Genomic DNA, 12,203 nt, shown 5'->3' with positions numbered 1-12,203 from the left:
CACGGTCAGGTTCTGGTGAGGGCCCACTTCCTGGCCTTGCAGATGGCTGCCTTCTTGCTGTGTCCTCACATGGCAAGGAAAGACAGTAAGAGAGCAAGCTCTCTGGTCTCTTCATATAAGGCACTAATCCCGTCATAAGAACCTCACACTCATGACCTCACCTAAACCTAATTATCTCCCAAAGGCCCCATCTCCAAATACCATGACTTTGGGGGTTAGGGCTTCAACATAGGAATTTGAGGGAGGAACAATTTAGTGCATAGCATATATTAAATAGTAATGAAAATACCTCAAGTCAAACTCTGTATGATACAGCTGAAGTGTTATTTATAAGGAAATGTACCACCTTAAATGCACATTATTAGTAAAAGATAAAAGCTTCAAATTAATAAGCTAGGCATTCATCTCAAATTAGACAGTGAACAGCTACAGGAAAATTATGGGCCAATTTTACCCATAGACATTGACTCAAAAATTCCCCCTAAAATATTAGTCATCAGAATCTAATCAATACACTGTAAGAACAGGCTAGTATGGGCTTCCCTGGTGGTGCAGTGGTTGAGAGACCGCCTGCCAATGCAGGGGACACGGGTTCGTGCCCCGGTCCGGGAAGATCCCACATGCCGCGGAGCGGCTGGGCCCGTGAGCCATGGCCGCTGAGCCTGCGCGTCCGGAGCCTGTGCCCCACAACGGGAGAGGCCACAACAGTGAGAGGCCCGCGTACCGCAGAAAAAAAAAAAAAAAAAAAAAAAGAATAGGCTAGTATGAACAAGTTATGTTTATATAGTGGTCATCTGTGGGTGGTGGAATTAAAGATTTTTATTCTGCTTTTGATGTTAATCTTTATTTTATAAAATTTCTAAATAAGCACTAATTATTTTATGAATCAGGAAAAAAATATTTTTGAATTCATAATATTCTTCTGATCTCTCATCTTTTTGAAGTCAACTATTTAAAAGAATGGTGAGAAGAACAAGGGCTCATTCAGAACAGCCATTTCATCTGAGTAACCATCAGAGCTATAAGACCTTATATGTTTCAGTCCCTCTATGTGGTTGAAAACAAAGAAAGGGTGGATAGGAGTAAAAAAGGATTTACAAAGGATTTACAAAGATAGGGACGTGATAATAGCAATTCATAGGCTTTTTGCCCAGACATTAAGGGAGCGATCTCATACACAAATGTGTCTATAAATAGAATACTGCACTTTAATGAATAATTTAAAAGCACTTTGCAAACAGGGTTAAGAAAACAGGAATCTAAATGCTCAAAAATCAATAGTTCTGTCCTATCCCAACCTGGTGAGTTACAGAAACAGACGCTTGAGTTGTATCCTTTTAAAAGAAACACTGGAAGCTGGATGGTTATATATCAAAAAGCTTAAAAACACCTACAAGTTTTGACATGATAATTCTGCCTTTAGAAATTTATCTTTCAGAAATAATTGGTGATACACACCATGAGTTTTGTATAGGATACTTATTAAAGCATTATTTATTATGGTAAATATTTTAAAGAAGCATAAATGTCCAGCTATAGGAAAGAGGTTCAATAAATTGGGATTCCCACTGGAATATTATGCAGCCATTCAAAATCATATTTTAGAAGAATATGATGACACAAAAAATGCTCACTATCTACAAAGAAAGTTGTTTATAAAACATATCATGGAATGAATTCCAACTTTAGGAAATACATATCATACATATATAAAAGTAGGAAAAAATTGGCAATCCTTGAGTGGTAAGATTATAGATGATGTTTATTTTGTACTTTATACTTTCTGCCTGTATCTCAAGTAGATTCAAACACCCTTCATCAGCCTAAACCCACTTCTAGTGAGGGTAACTGGGAGGTGAGTACAGATTTGGTACACTACCCTTCTACAGCTGCATAACAAACCATCACACACTTAGCAACTTAAAACACATTTATTATCTCACAGTTTCTGTAGGTCAGGAGTCTGAACAGGCTTAACTGGGTCCTCTGCTTAGGGTCTCATAAGGCTGCAGTCATGATGTTGGCTGGACTATATTCTCATCTACAGGTTTAACTGGGGAAGAATCTGCTTCCAAGCTCACTCGGGTTGTTGGCAGTCATTTCCTTGCTATAGGACTAAGGGCCCCTGCTTCCTACTGGCTGTCTCTGGAGGTCGCCCTCAGCTCCTAGAGGCACTTACTCAAGCCAGCAAAGAGAATCTCTAAATTAGTTTCTAGCAAGATGGAATAATGGAATTGACATCCCATCACTTTTGCCTTATTCTACTAGTTAGAAGCACATCACAGGTCCCACCTCAATGGGGATGGGGGTATTATACAAGGGCATGAATACTAGGAGGAGGGGATCACGGTGGGGTCAACTTCATTCATACAGTCTGTCCACTTTACCTAGCTTCCCAGCGCAGAGCTCAGACAAAGGAGGGAAGCTTACACTTGGATGTGAAGACTCCTCTGATCAACCACTCATAAACGCAACTGAACCCTGCCCTCTGCAGCTCTGAGGCAGGACAGTACTGTAAACAGTGAAGGGAGCATTCAGCACAAGTCAGGGTTCATGTAGAGAACTTCAGCATGTCCTGTGCCAGCCTTGAAGGATGGCTGAGATTTAGATCTGTGGGAAGGAATGAGAAAGGGAGACTTTTCCTCTGCAGTAAGGAGAGGTGGAGAGGCAGGAATTCCCAAGGTGGGTTCTGGAGAAAGTAAGCAGCAGGACGGTTTGTTCAAAAGAAACACAAACAAATATGATGTCTAGCTTCATATTCTAACTGGTCCCTTGATAGACAACATAGTTGCAAAAACTACGAACAAGACCTAGAGAGGAAGACAGTTCTAATTTTGGCTAATTCAGCAGCACTGACATCAATTCGCCTCTATAGTGTGGTAAATATTACTAATATTTACCAGTATCCAGTGGTCCTAAACTTCCAGAACATGGAAGACTCTACCTCCCTGCCCCATTTGAAACTAGGCATGTCCAGAACGACTCCCTCTAGCCAAAGAAATGTGAGCAGAATGGACCAGCTTCTAAAGTGATTAACTGCAAGAGTCTCCATGTTCTAAAAGGGTCCAGATCTAGAACAGTGAAGAAGCAATACTGCCAAACTTCCAAGGAACAAACATCCCTCCCTTTCAGAAATTATTACAGAGATGATGAAGCATCATAGTGATACCAAATCTGATTAAGAGCAATACAAGAAAAGATTATTAGTCAATACTTCTTATGAAAATATATGCCAAAATCAAAAGTGAAATATTACCATATTGGATCCAATAATAATTTTTAAATGTAGTATATCATGACAAAGTAGAGTTTATCCCAAGAAATCAATGATGGTTCAAAAGTAGAAGATTAAAGTATTTCACCTCAGAGTTCAAAGAAGAAAAGATGCAAAATTATCTAAATAGGTAAAAAAATCATTTGATAAAATTAAAAATCTATTAATGACTTTAAAAAATCTTTTATCAAGCGATTAGTAGATAAGACCATCCTTAATCTAGTAAAAGGAATCTACCAATATATAGCAAACTTCATATTTAAGGCTTTGAAAACATTGCCTTTAAAGTGAAAAACAATATTAGGATAGCCTTACCACAATTTCTATGCAAGTTTGTCCAGTGGTCCAAACAAAGGGAATAAGACAAAGTAAAAAATAAAATAAAAGATTTAAGGACTAGGAAGGAGGAAATGAAATTATCATTATTTACTTGGAGAAATTGGAAACAGATCCACACATTTGTGAGGTCTGGTAGGTTTCAAAGGCAGCACTGCAAATCACTGGGGAAGGGATGGTCCTCAATAAATAGTACTGGTAGAATTGGTTCTGCATTTGGAGACAATCTAAAATCATAGCTCTACCTCATGTCTCACACAAAAGTAAGTGCAAAGTAGAATGTGAAGAGAAAATAGTTCTTTTACATTTTTAAGAGGAGAATATCTTATGACTATGGGGTAACAAAGGATTTCTTAAATAAGACTTAATAACCACAGACAATAAGAAAAAGATTGATAAATCTGACTACATTAAAATTAAACATCTGTTCATCAAAATAGCAATTTTAAAAGGATAAAAAACAGGACACAAATAGAATCCAGAATATATAAAGAACATCTAAAAAGCTATAAAAGGAACAACCCAGGCAACAAACAGACAAACCATATAAGAATACAAATTATAGACTTGAAAAGCCAAGTGGCCAATAAATGGGTAAAAAAATATCCTCAAACTCACTAGTAATCAAGGAAATAGAAATTAAAACAGTGAGATATTTTATATCTACTCAACAGACAACAATTAAACAACTGAAAGTATAAAGGATTAGCAAGGATGTGAAGAAACAAACCTTTGGAAAATACTTTAACAACAGCTCTGAGGTTGGAACTGGGCCTGCCCTATGACCCCACAATCCCATGTGTAGATGTACACCTGATCCATTCTCCCCTGAGTACACAGCACAGAAGAAAAGTGGACCAGTGGGACATGGCAATTAGCAGGGGTGGAGGCTGACAGGCTGCTTAGAGGAAAACTTCAACTGGGACGCAGGCCAGGTAAGGCAATGTAGAAGCCCGTCTTGTCAGGAGATGAAGCTGGGGATCAGAACCGTGCTTACTTAGGGCAACTTCCTCATCAACAGCACCTGCATCAGTTTATCTTCTACAGCCAATCTGAACATGTTACTTCCTCCTTCAATTTCACCAGCTAAAACTTTCTAGAGCAGAGTTCCAACCTACATCAGTTTCCTGCAGCTGCTCTAAAAAACTTTCCATTGAATTTAATGGTTTAACACAACACAAAGTAATTATCTTACAGTTCTGGAAGTCAGAAGTCAGACACAGGTCTCGTTGGCCCGGAATCAAGGTGTCAGCATAGCTGTGTTCCTTTCTGGGTGCCTGGCTGGAGAACCCACTTCCTTGCCTTTTCCAGCTTCTGGAGGCTGCCTGTATTCCTTGGCTCGTGACCCCTTCCATCTTCTAAGCCAGCACTGAGGAGAGTCCTCCTCATGTCACAGAACTCTGACACTGGCTCTTCTGCATCCCTCTTCCACATTTAATGACCCTTGTGATAACTATGGGCCCACCTGGGCAATCCAGGATCATCTCTTTGTTTTAAAATCAACTAATTAGCAATCTTCATTCCAACTGCTACCTTAAATCCTCTTTGACATGTAAAATGTCCACAGGTTCTGGAGATTCGGATGTAGACAGCTTTGGGAAGCGATTATTGTGCCTACCACACCTCTCCTCAACGCTACCCCCCACCCCACACCTCTAGCAGAGTCCCAACCCTTTCACAATGTCCCCCACACCTCCAGCCTCAGCACCACCATACACCCTGTCCTCCAACACCACCAACCTTTTGGCCTTTTTCTAATCAGTGCGTGCCCATCCATGCCCAAACAATTACAACCCAAACTCCAGGGCTCAGCACAAAGGCCACCTCCTCTCTGAAGCCTTCTTTGATTCCCAGCCTAAATGAGTCACTTCCCCTCAACACACCAACCCAGCTTTCTGTGTATCCCAATTGCTGCACTGAGTGTGGCCCCCTGTAACCATCTGTTTTCATGTCCTTTCCTCAGTCCAACGTGGTGAGCCCTTCGATGATATGAATGCTGTCTCATTCCCCTGTGGGTTCCCAGATCATAGCACAGGGCCTGGGAAACAGTAGCACTCAGAGAGTATTTCTGAAACTTGGAGGAGGCAGAAAGAAGCTGCCCTGGGTTTCCCTCAACAAAACAGATGTCAAAGAATAACCTGGGTTAAGTGTACAGCTAACAGGGCCAAAGAACTATTTCAGATGTTCATAACAAAAACACCTCAACAATCCACTGCTTCGTTTGATGCACGATGTATTATCACATGGAAGAATCTCTGTACCACAAGGGACACCCATTATTTTTTATTGCTAACCTGTGGGGCAATTCTAAAGTAACAGACCACCTCAAGAGAAATAAAGGATTTATCTAAAATGATTTACAAAGATGTACTCAAAGTTATAGGCAAGAGAGTAGATGCTGCTCCAACACAGCACGAGGGCCTGGCAATTGCCCAACAGCCTTACCACATTCTCAGAGGGCTCCAGTCCCTCTCCAGGAAGGCTGGGAAGCACCATGCCAGTGACGCTGAGGGATGTTACAATCAACTCTGTTTAGGGGAAAACAAATTGCCTCTACATACAAATATATGTACATACTATAATAAAGAGCACGTTTTTAAAGAGGGTGTTAGTTAAGCAAACAGGGTCTCGTTTAATTTCAATGGTTTGTTACTTGATGTCCATACTCCAGCAAGAAAATTCTCACCTGGGGTGAAGGAGACTAAGCAAAGAAAAGTAAATGTTGACTCAGCACAATTATGCACTTTAGGAAAAAAAAGAGAGACATTAACATGCCTTGAGTCTTTAAAAGGCATGCTTCCATTCAGGTTCAATAGAATTCCCTTGTTCAACTCTTCTGTAAAAGTGTGAATTCTGAAATTCATTTTAAAACTTCAAAAACTACTCTCATGCTGGAAAGGAAATTTGAGACGGGAAAACAGAAATAAACGACACATATTCAGCACCATGGACAGTGGACCCAGGATACTTGTTGAGTCCTTGCAGCAAGAGCTGAGAGCTAAGAGACACCAGAGCCACCCAAAAATCTACAGTATTCATCCTAACGTTCAATGTGGGAGTGTCTCCAATACATGAGCAGGTATTTTTGTTTGTTATGGCCCAAAGGACAGCCTTCTTCGCCAGAGGGTTGTACAACTTTCATCTACCAAGATCTGCTTCAGTGATCACTTTGACAATAAAGCCCTGGGATTTCTGTGAAAATAGGAATGACTCTGCCATTGACACATGGCTACAGGTCCAGAAACTGAAACTGTTGAAACAGAAACAGTGTCCAGCCCTGAATAGCTAGATTGTTTCAAGGACCTCACGGAATTTCTGCAAATATAAACGCGGCATGCTCTCAGCCTCCCCTGAACATCAGAGGAAAAAAATAGCTTCTTTCTAAACATCTAACAAAACGAGCCCATGTGGTGAAATTTTCTCATAAATACCTTTAAACATGTCATCATAAAACTGTGTGTTTTCTCAAACTCTGAACTCATGAAGATGTCTGGAAGAGAGATGTTCTGAAGTTCAGTATCGCCACTAATCAGCGCCACCTGTGGCATTACCAGTCCCCGAGCCCTGAATCCTACACAGGATAATCCAATCTGTTCAGTGAAAAACAAACCCAAAAAACTCCTGTTACCATTAAACCTCGTTCCAAAACCTTATAATATTGCCTATTAACCAAGAAAATGCATGAAGTTATATAAATCCTAACACACTTGTAATGAAATTTCACTGTGTAAGTAACAGCACCTACATACAAGAGAAAAATGTCAGCGCTCAAAAGCGACCAAGGTCAGTCAGTCAGTCAGACGGCACTTGTATTTGAAGACCCCGTGATTTCTGGTGGGTCTCCAAGCCTGAACACACTACCCACAACTACTCCAGCTCCTCTGATGGGAGGATCAGTGAGATCACTTTGGACCTTGTCAACAATCCCTCCAGAGTGTCACTGTTCTGCAAACAGTCTCTGGGCCAAAATGCACATCTCTAAGACGTTTGAAGACGATGAGTTGTTCTCGTGCACCAGGGGGCTGGAAATCCGTTTTCTTCAAGAGGAAAGCACCTCTGCACACTTCCTTTGGTTCCCAATTCTAAAGCCAAGTTCAAAGAACAGAAAAGGGGCAACACAGTTCACCCGCTGACAGCAAGTTAAAGTTCGGAAGGACGTGGGCGCGCCTGTGCCAGAGGAATAGCGTGAACTGGAGGGTCTGTTTCCTACCCTGTCTAGTCCGGAAGGGTCTCTCATCAAGGCCCCGCTACCCTAACACTCTTTTTCGTGAATTACGCATCATAAATCCTCATCACCCCGGAGTGCTGTTAGCTGACACGCAGGGCCAAAGAGACCCAGAAGTCCGCGTTGCCTCAGAGGAAGGCGGGAGGAAGATAATCAACCCTAGGCACGAGGTTTAAGACCGGGCTTTTTGTTAACTTGCAAATTTGCTGTGCAAGTTATATACTTGAGAGTAGTAAGGAGAAAAAAAGTAGAAACGCCACCGGGCAAAAAGAAAAAAATAAACACTCTCAGCAAACAATACTTCCAGAGCGGAACACTTCTGGGAACAGTAAGAAACACCTTCTGACTCGCCCCCAAATAAAAGAAGAAAATGCAGCAACTGACGGGAGGAGCACGCACCCGCCCCATCTAACCTGCTCCTGGCTTTGACACGGGGTGGCAGAGAGACGCAGACACTAGTCAAGGAGGCAGATGCCGGGAGTGTGAGAAGAGGGGACACAAAGCGCGTCCGCACGGAACCCCTTCCTGCTGCCGCGGGCGCCGTGGTCCCGGACGCCGCCCCCGCCCTCTGCGCGCCCCTCCCCTGCGTCCCGCCCGCCCCGAGCCGAAAGCCGACGACGTGCTTTCCCCCAAATCTCTCCTCAACCTGACGCGACGAAACTTAAACCGTTTTGAAACGTAAGCTCCATAAAGTCCAGAGCAGAACCGTGGCGGACGTTTACTGACAGGCAAGCGTTAACTCCCCTGTTTCTGGAAGCGCGGTTCTTGTTTACAACTTCTGGATTTGGGGGGGGGAGGGGAGACAGGGCAGCCCAGGCGGGGTCCTCATTCGCCCGAAGTCACTTCATCACTTCCCTCTGAAATCCTCCCCGCGTCCAGTTTCCGTCCTCGGAACATTTCGTGAGCTCGTAGCGCGGCCCGGGCGTTAACTTGAGGAGGGGGCGCCCCAGAGTCCCGCGGGGACCTCCCGGACCCCGCCTCCCGCCCCGCCCCGCCCCGCCCGGCAGACGACCCGGCTGCCGTCCAAGTTTGTCCGGGCCGGGCGGGGGTCTTCGGGGCTCGCGGCGGGGCTCAGTCGGGCGAGACCTGCGCCCCACGCCCGGCACTGACCCCGAACCCGGCCACGGGCCGCCGATCCCCGGCTCCACAACGACCCCGGCCCGGGCCCCAGCTTGACTCCCGATCCCCGGCCCGGACCCCGACCCCGACTCTCGACCCTCGATTCTCGGCCCCGATCCCTGGTCCCGACCCCGGCTCGACCCCGGCCCCGATCCCGACCCCCGACCCCGGACCCCGGCCGGTCCCCCGGCTGGGACCCCGATTCCCCCACACTCGATCCCCGGCCCTGCCCGCGACCACTCACCTGTCCCGCGGCAGAGGGCGTGCCCGCGGGCCGGCCCGCGGGAGGGCGGCCGGGGCGGGGCTGGGGGGTGGGGACAGGCGATCCCGGCGGCGGTGGAGCCTGAGGCGACCGAGCCTAAGGCGACTGAGGCGACTGAGGCGGCGGTAGCAGCTCCTCGCGCTCCAGGCGAGGCACTGCGCGCGGCGCGGGCCCGCCCCCTCTGCGCCTCCGACCAATCCCGCGCCGCGCGCCGCGGCTGACCCCGCCCCTCCGTGGAGCTGGTCCTCGCGAAAGCGGGCGCAGCGGGCCAATCGAACGGCGGAACGGCGACGGGCTCGGCCAATCGGAGCTCAGGAAGCTCTGCAGAAAGAAACCAATTAGCGTGGAGGGGGCGGGGCGGGGCCATGGGCGGGTCACCGAGGGGGCGGGGCCAGATCCGGGAGGAGCCCAATGCGGGGCGGGGAAGTGAGCGGCAAGGGGCGGGGCCAGGAGCTGGCGGTCCCCAGCCGGGGCGGGGAAGAGGGCGGGGAGAGGGGCGGGTCCACAGGTGGGGTGGGGTGGGTCGGGTTCCAGAACAGGACGGAGGGGTGGTAAGGCAGGATGAGGCCACCACTGGGGGCAGGGCAGGAGGCGGGCCAGTAATCGGGGGCGTGGCCAGGGGCGTGGCCCAGGATTGAAGAGGTGTGGACAGGGGGAGGAGGGCACTGGTGGGGGAAGGGCGGGTACCCTCAGGGGCGGGGGCGCGGCCTGGAGGGTCTGAGATGCCAGCTGACCTGCACCCGCCCGGGGTGCGACCCCGCCCCCGCTTCTCCCAGGGTGCCAGGTCCCGTGGTGAGGGTGAAAGCGGGCAGTCCTCCGGCCTGGGATTGCGCCCCGCCGTCCCCCCACCTGCCGCGAGCTGGACCCCCACCTGTCCCGGTCCTTCAGCAGGTGTCCCTTCTCCCTCCCGCGCTGAGTAATCCCTGAGTCTGGCCGCACATGCCCTCCTACCCGCCGGGCAGACCCAGGACGCGGTGGGCTTGCACATAGATGTTTGCAGGTGCCCGGTCAGCACACCTGTCCGCAGGTGACCGGAGGGGACAGAGAATGTCTCGGGTGTTTTTGTTCCGTTACCCTTTTTCTATACCTCCTGGACTGCGTTATGCTTTGTTTTGTTTCTATTACGGTCATTTTCGAGGCACTGGACCCCAATGTCCCATCCTTGCGTTGCGGCTGTCCTTAGCATAGGATTATTTCTTGCAGCGCAGCTTCTAAGGGCTTGAGCCAGGTCACAGGCACCGCGGCAGGGGGCCGGGCCGTGGAGGCGGGCAGGGGTTCTGGGATGCTGCCCTCCCCTGGAACCCCTGTCCAAAGCTGGACCCCCCCCCGGATCTGCGGTGGAACGGCCCTCAGCCTTGCTCGGCCTCCTTAGGCCTTGGAGAAGAGGAGGGGTCAACCGGGTGTCCAGACACCTCCAGGACAGTGGGACTTCTGACCCCAGCACCCAGCAGCTCAGGCCACCAGGGCAGGACTTGGGGACTGGCCTGGGGACACAGCTTTGTCCTCTGCAGGCAGTCCTGCTCACGGGCCCATTGGCACCCGTTTGCCCTGGACTGGGGCAGGAGGCATTTCCCAGGCCTCTCCTTTGTGAACTCATTTGCAAGCTGATGACCTGGTGGTAGGAGGGCCGCTGGAAGCCCACCCACTCAAAGGTCACCATTATGACCCCTTCTTTTTGTGGAAGTGACCATAGCACCTGGAGCCTCACCACAGTATGCAAGGGGCCCCACTGGCACCCAGAAGCAGGCAAAGCTGGGCTACACTCAGAAAGTTCATACTGTCCACCCCAGATGCAGGGCAGCAGTCAGTGAGGGCATGGGGGCGGGTCAAGAAGAGCTGTGTGCTCGTTCGTCTTCACATGTCACTCGTGTAATTCAAAGACAAGCTTTAAGAAAGAAAGGACCCAGGTGGGGGGGTGGAAGAGCTGTGGGTGGGTCCATGGAAGGGCGGCAGCCCCGGGAGAAGCGGGCGTGCTGGCCACACCCGGGGCGTGCGGCCTTCCTGAGAAGGGGGTCTCTGAGGCAGGGGTCTAGGAGCCCGTCTCGGCCATGCAGGGGCACCTGTCACGTTCCGTCCCATCAGGGAGGCATGGTTAACCGTGTGTTCTGGAGGGGCCTCTCTGGGGTAGGGAGGGGGTGCGGCAGGAGAAAGAGGGGGAGGCCCTGTCGGGTTGGCCCCACGAGACGTGATGCCAGGAAGTGAACAAAAGGGATGGGGGCAGGACTCGGACCCAGGGGAGGGAGCCCCAGAGGCCCGGCCTGGAGGGATGTTCAGTGTCCCGACTGGTGGCCCTGGCTGGCAGCCTCACCTTGACTTTGCAGGCAGAGAGGCCAGAGGGACCCTGGGACCTTGCTTCAGAGGCCAGCGCAGGGTGGGGTTGCAGGCAGAGCACCCTCAGCCCCCCCAGATTACAGGCTGCCAGCCTCCCACTTTCCCATCCTCTCCAGGAGCCTCGGCCTCTCAGCTGCCTCATCGCCTTCTGAGACACAGTTAGTCATTAGGAAAGTAATGATAGTGTTTTGGGGACAGCATGTTGGACCCTAACAACTTTCAATTATTTCCAGTTCCTGCCGACCCTGGGAGGGAAAGAGCTGCTCATCTCGTGCTCCCGCCCTTGACACACAAGACAGTCCACGTCGCCAGCATATTATCACAGATTAGCAGACCTCTGAAAGCCAGGCTGCTGAGGGGAGCAGCCTCCACCCCCAGGCCACAGCAGCTAGGCCAGGGCCTGGAGCAGGCCTGGCCTCATCCCCACTAAGTGGACCACCCAGCCTCAAATTCTGCAGTGTGTTCTGGGGACTTCCCCTCCACCAGCACCGCGGATGTGTGGATGTGCGTTGGCTGCCCTCTAGATCACTGTCACTGCCTCTGTCCTTTCCGAGAGAAGCACACCCAGGGGCCCGTGTTTATAAATAACTCCCTGGTGTCTTGTTGGGGGCACAGGGAGCAGGGAGGGAATGGGCCGCGTAATTATCATCTGCTGG

General features: G+C 49.3%; 1 protein-coding gene across 7 annotated transcripts in view; it reads right to left on the bottom strand.

Annotated features, from left to right (window-relative positions):
* PCBP3 (poly(rC) binding protein 3) overlaps positions 1–9,363 on the bottom strand; it is a 211,532-nt gene extending 202,169 nt beyond the window's left edge. For all 7 annotated transcript variants that reach the window (XM_082625633.1, XM_082625640.1, XM_082625639.1 and 4 more), the window contains exon 1: positions 9,199–9,363. The gene's annotated coding sequence lies outside the window, so the exon portion shown is untranslated. The remainder of the gene's footprint in view (positions 1–9,198) is intronic.
* Between the last annotated feature and the right edge of the window lie 2,840 nt (positions 9,364–12,203).

Source organism: Mesoplodon mirus (genome assembly GCF_964341445.2).
Source record: "Mesoplodon mirus genome assembly, chromosome: 6".
NCBI lineage: Eukaryota > Metazoa > Chordata > Mammalia > Artiodactyla > Ziphiidae > Mesoplodon > Mesoplodon mirus.
This window is presented reverse-complemented; position numbering and strand designations above follow the sequence as displayed.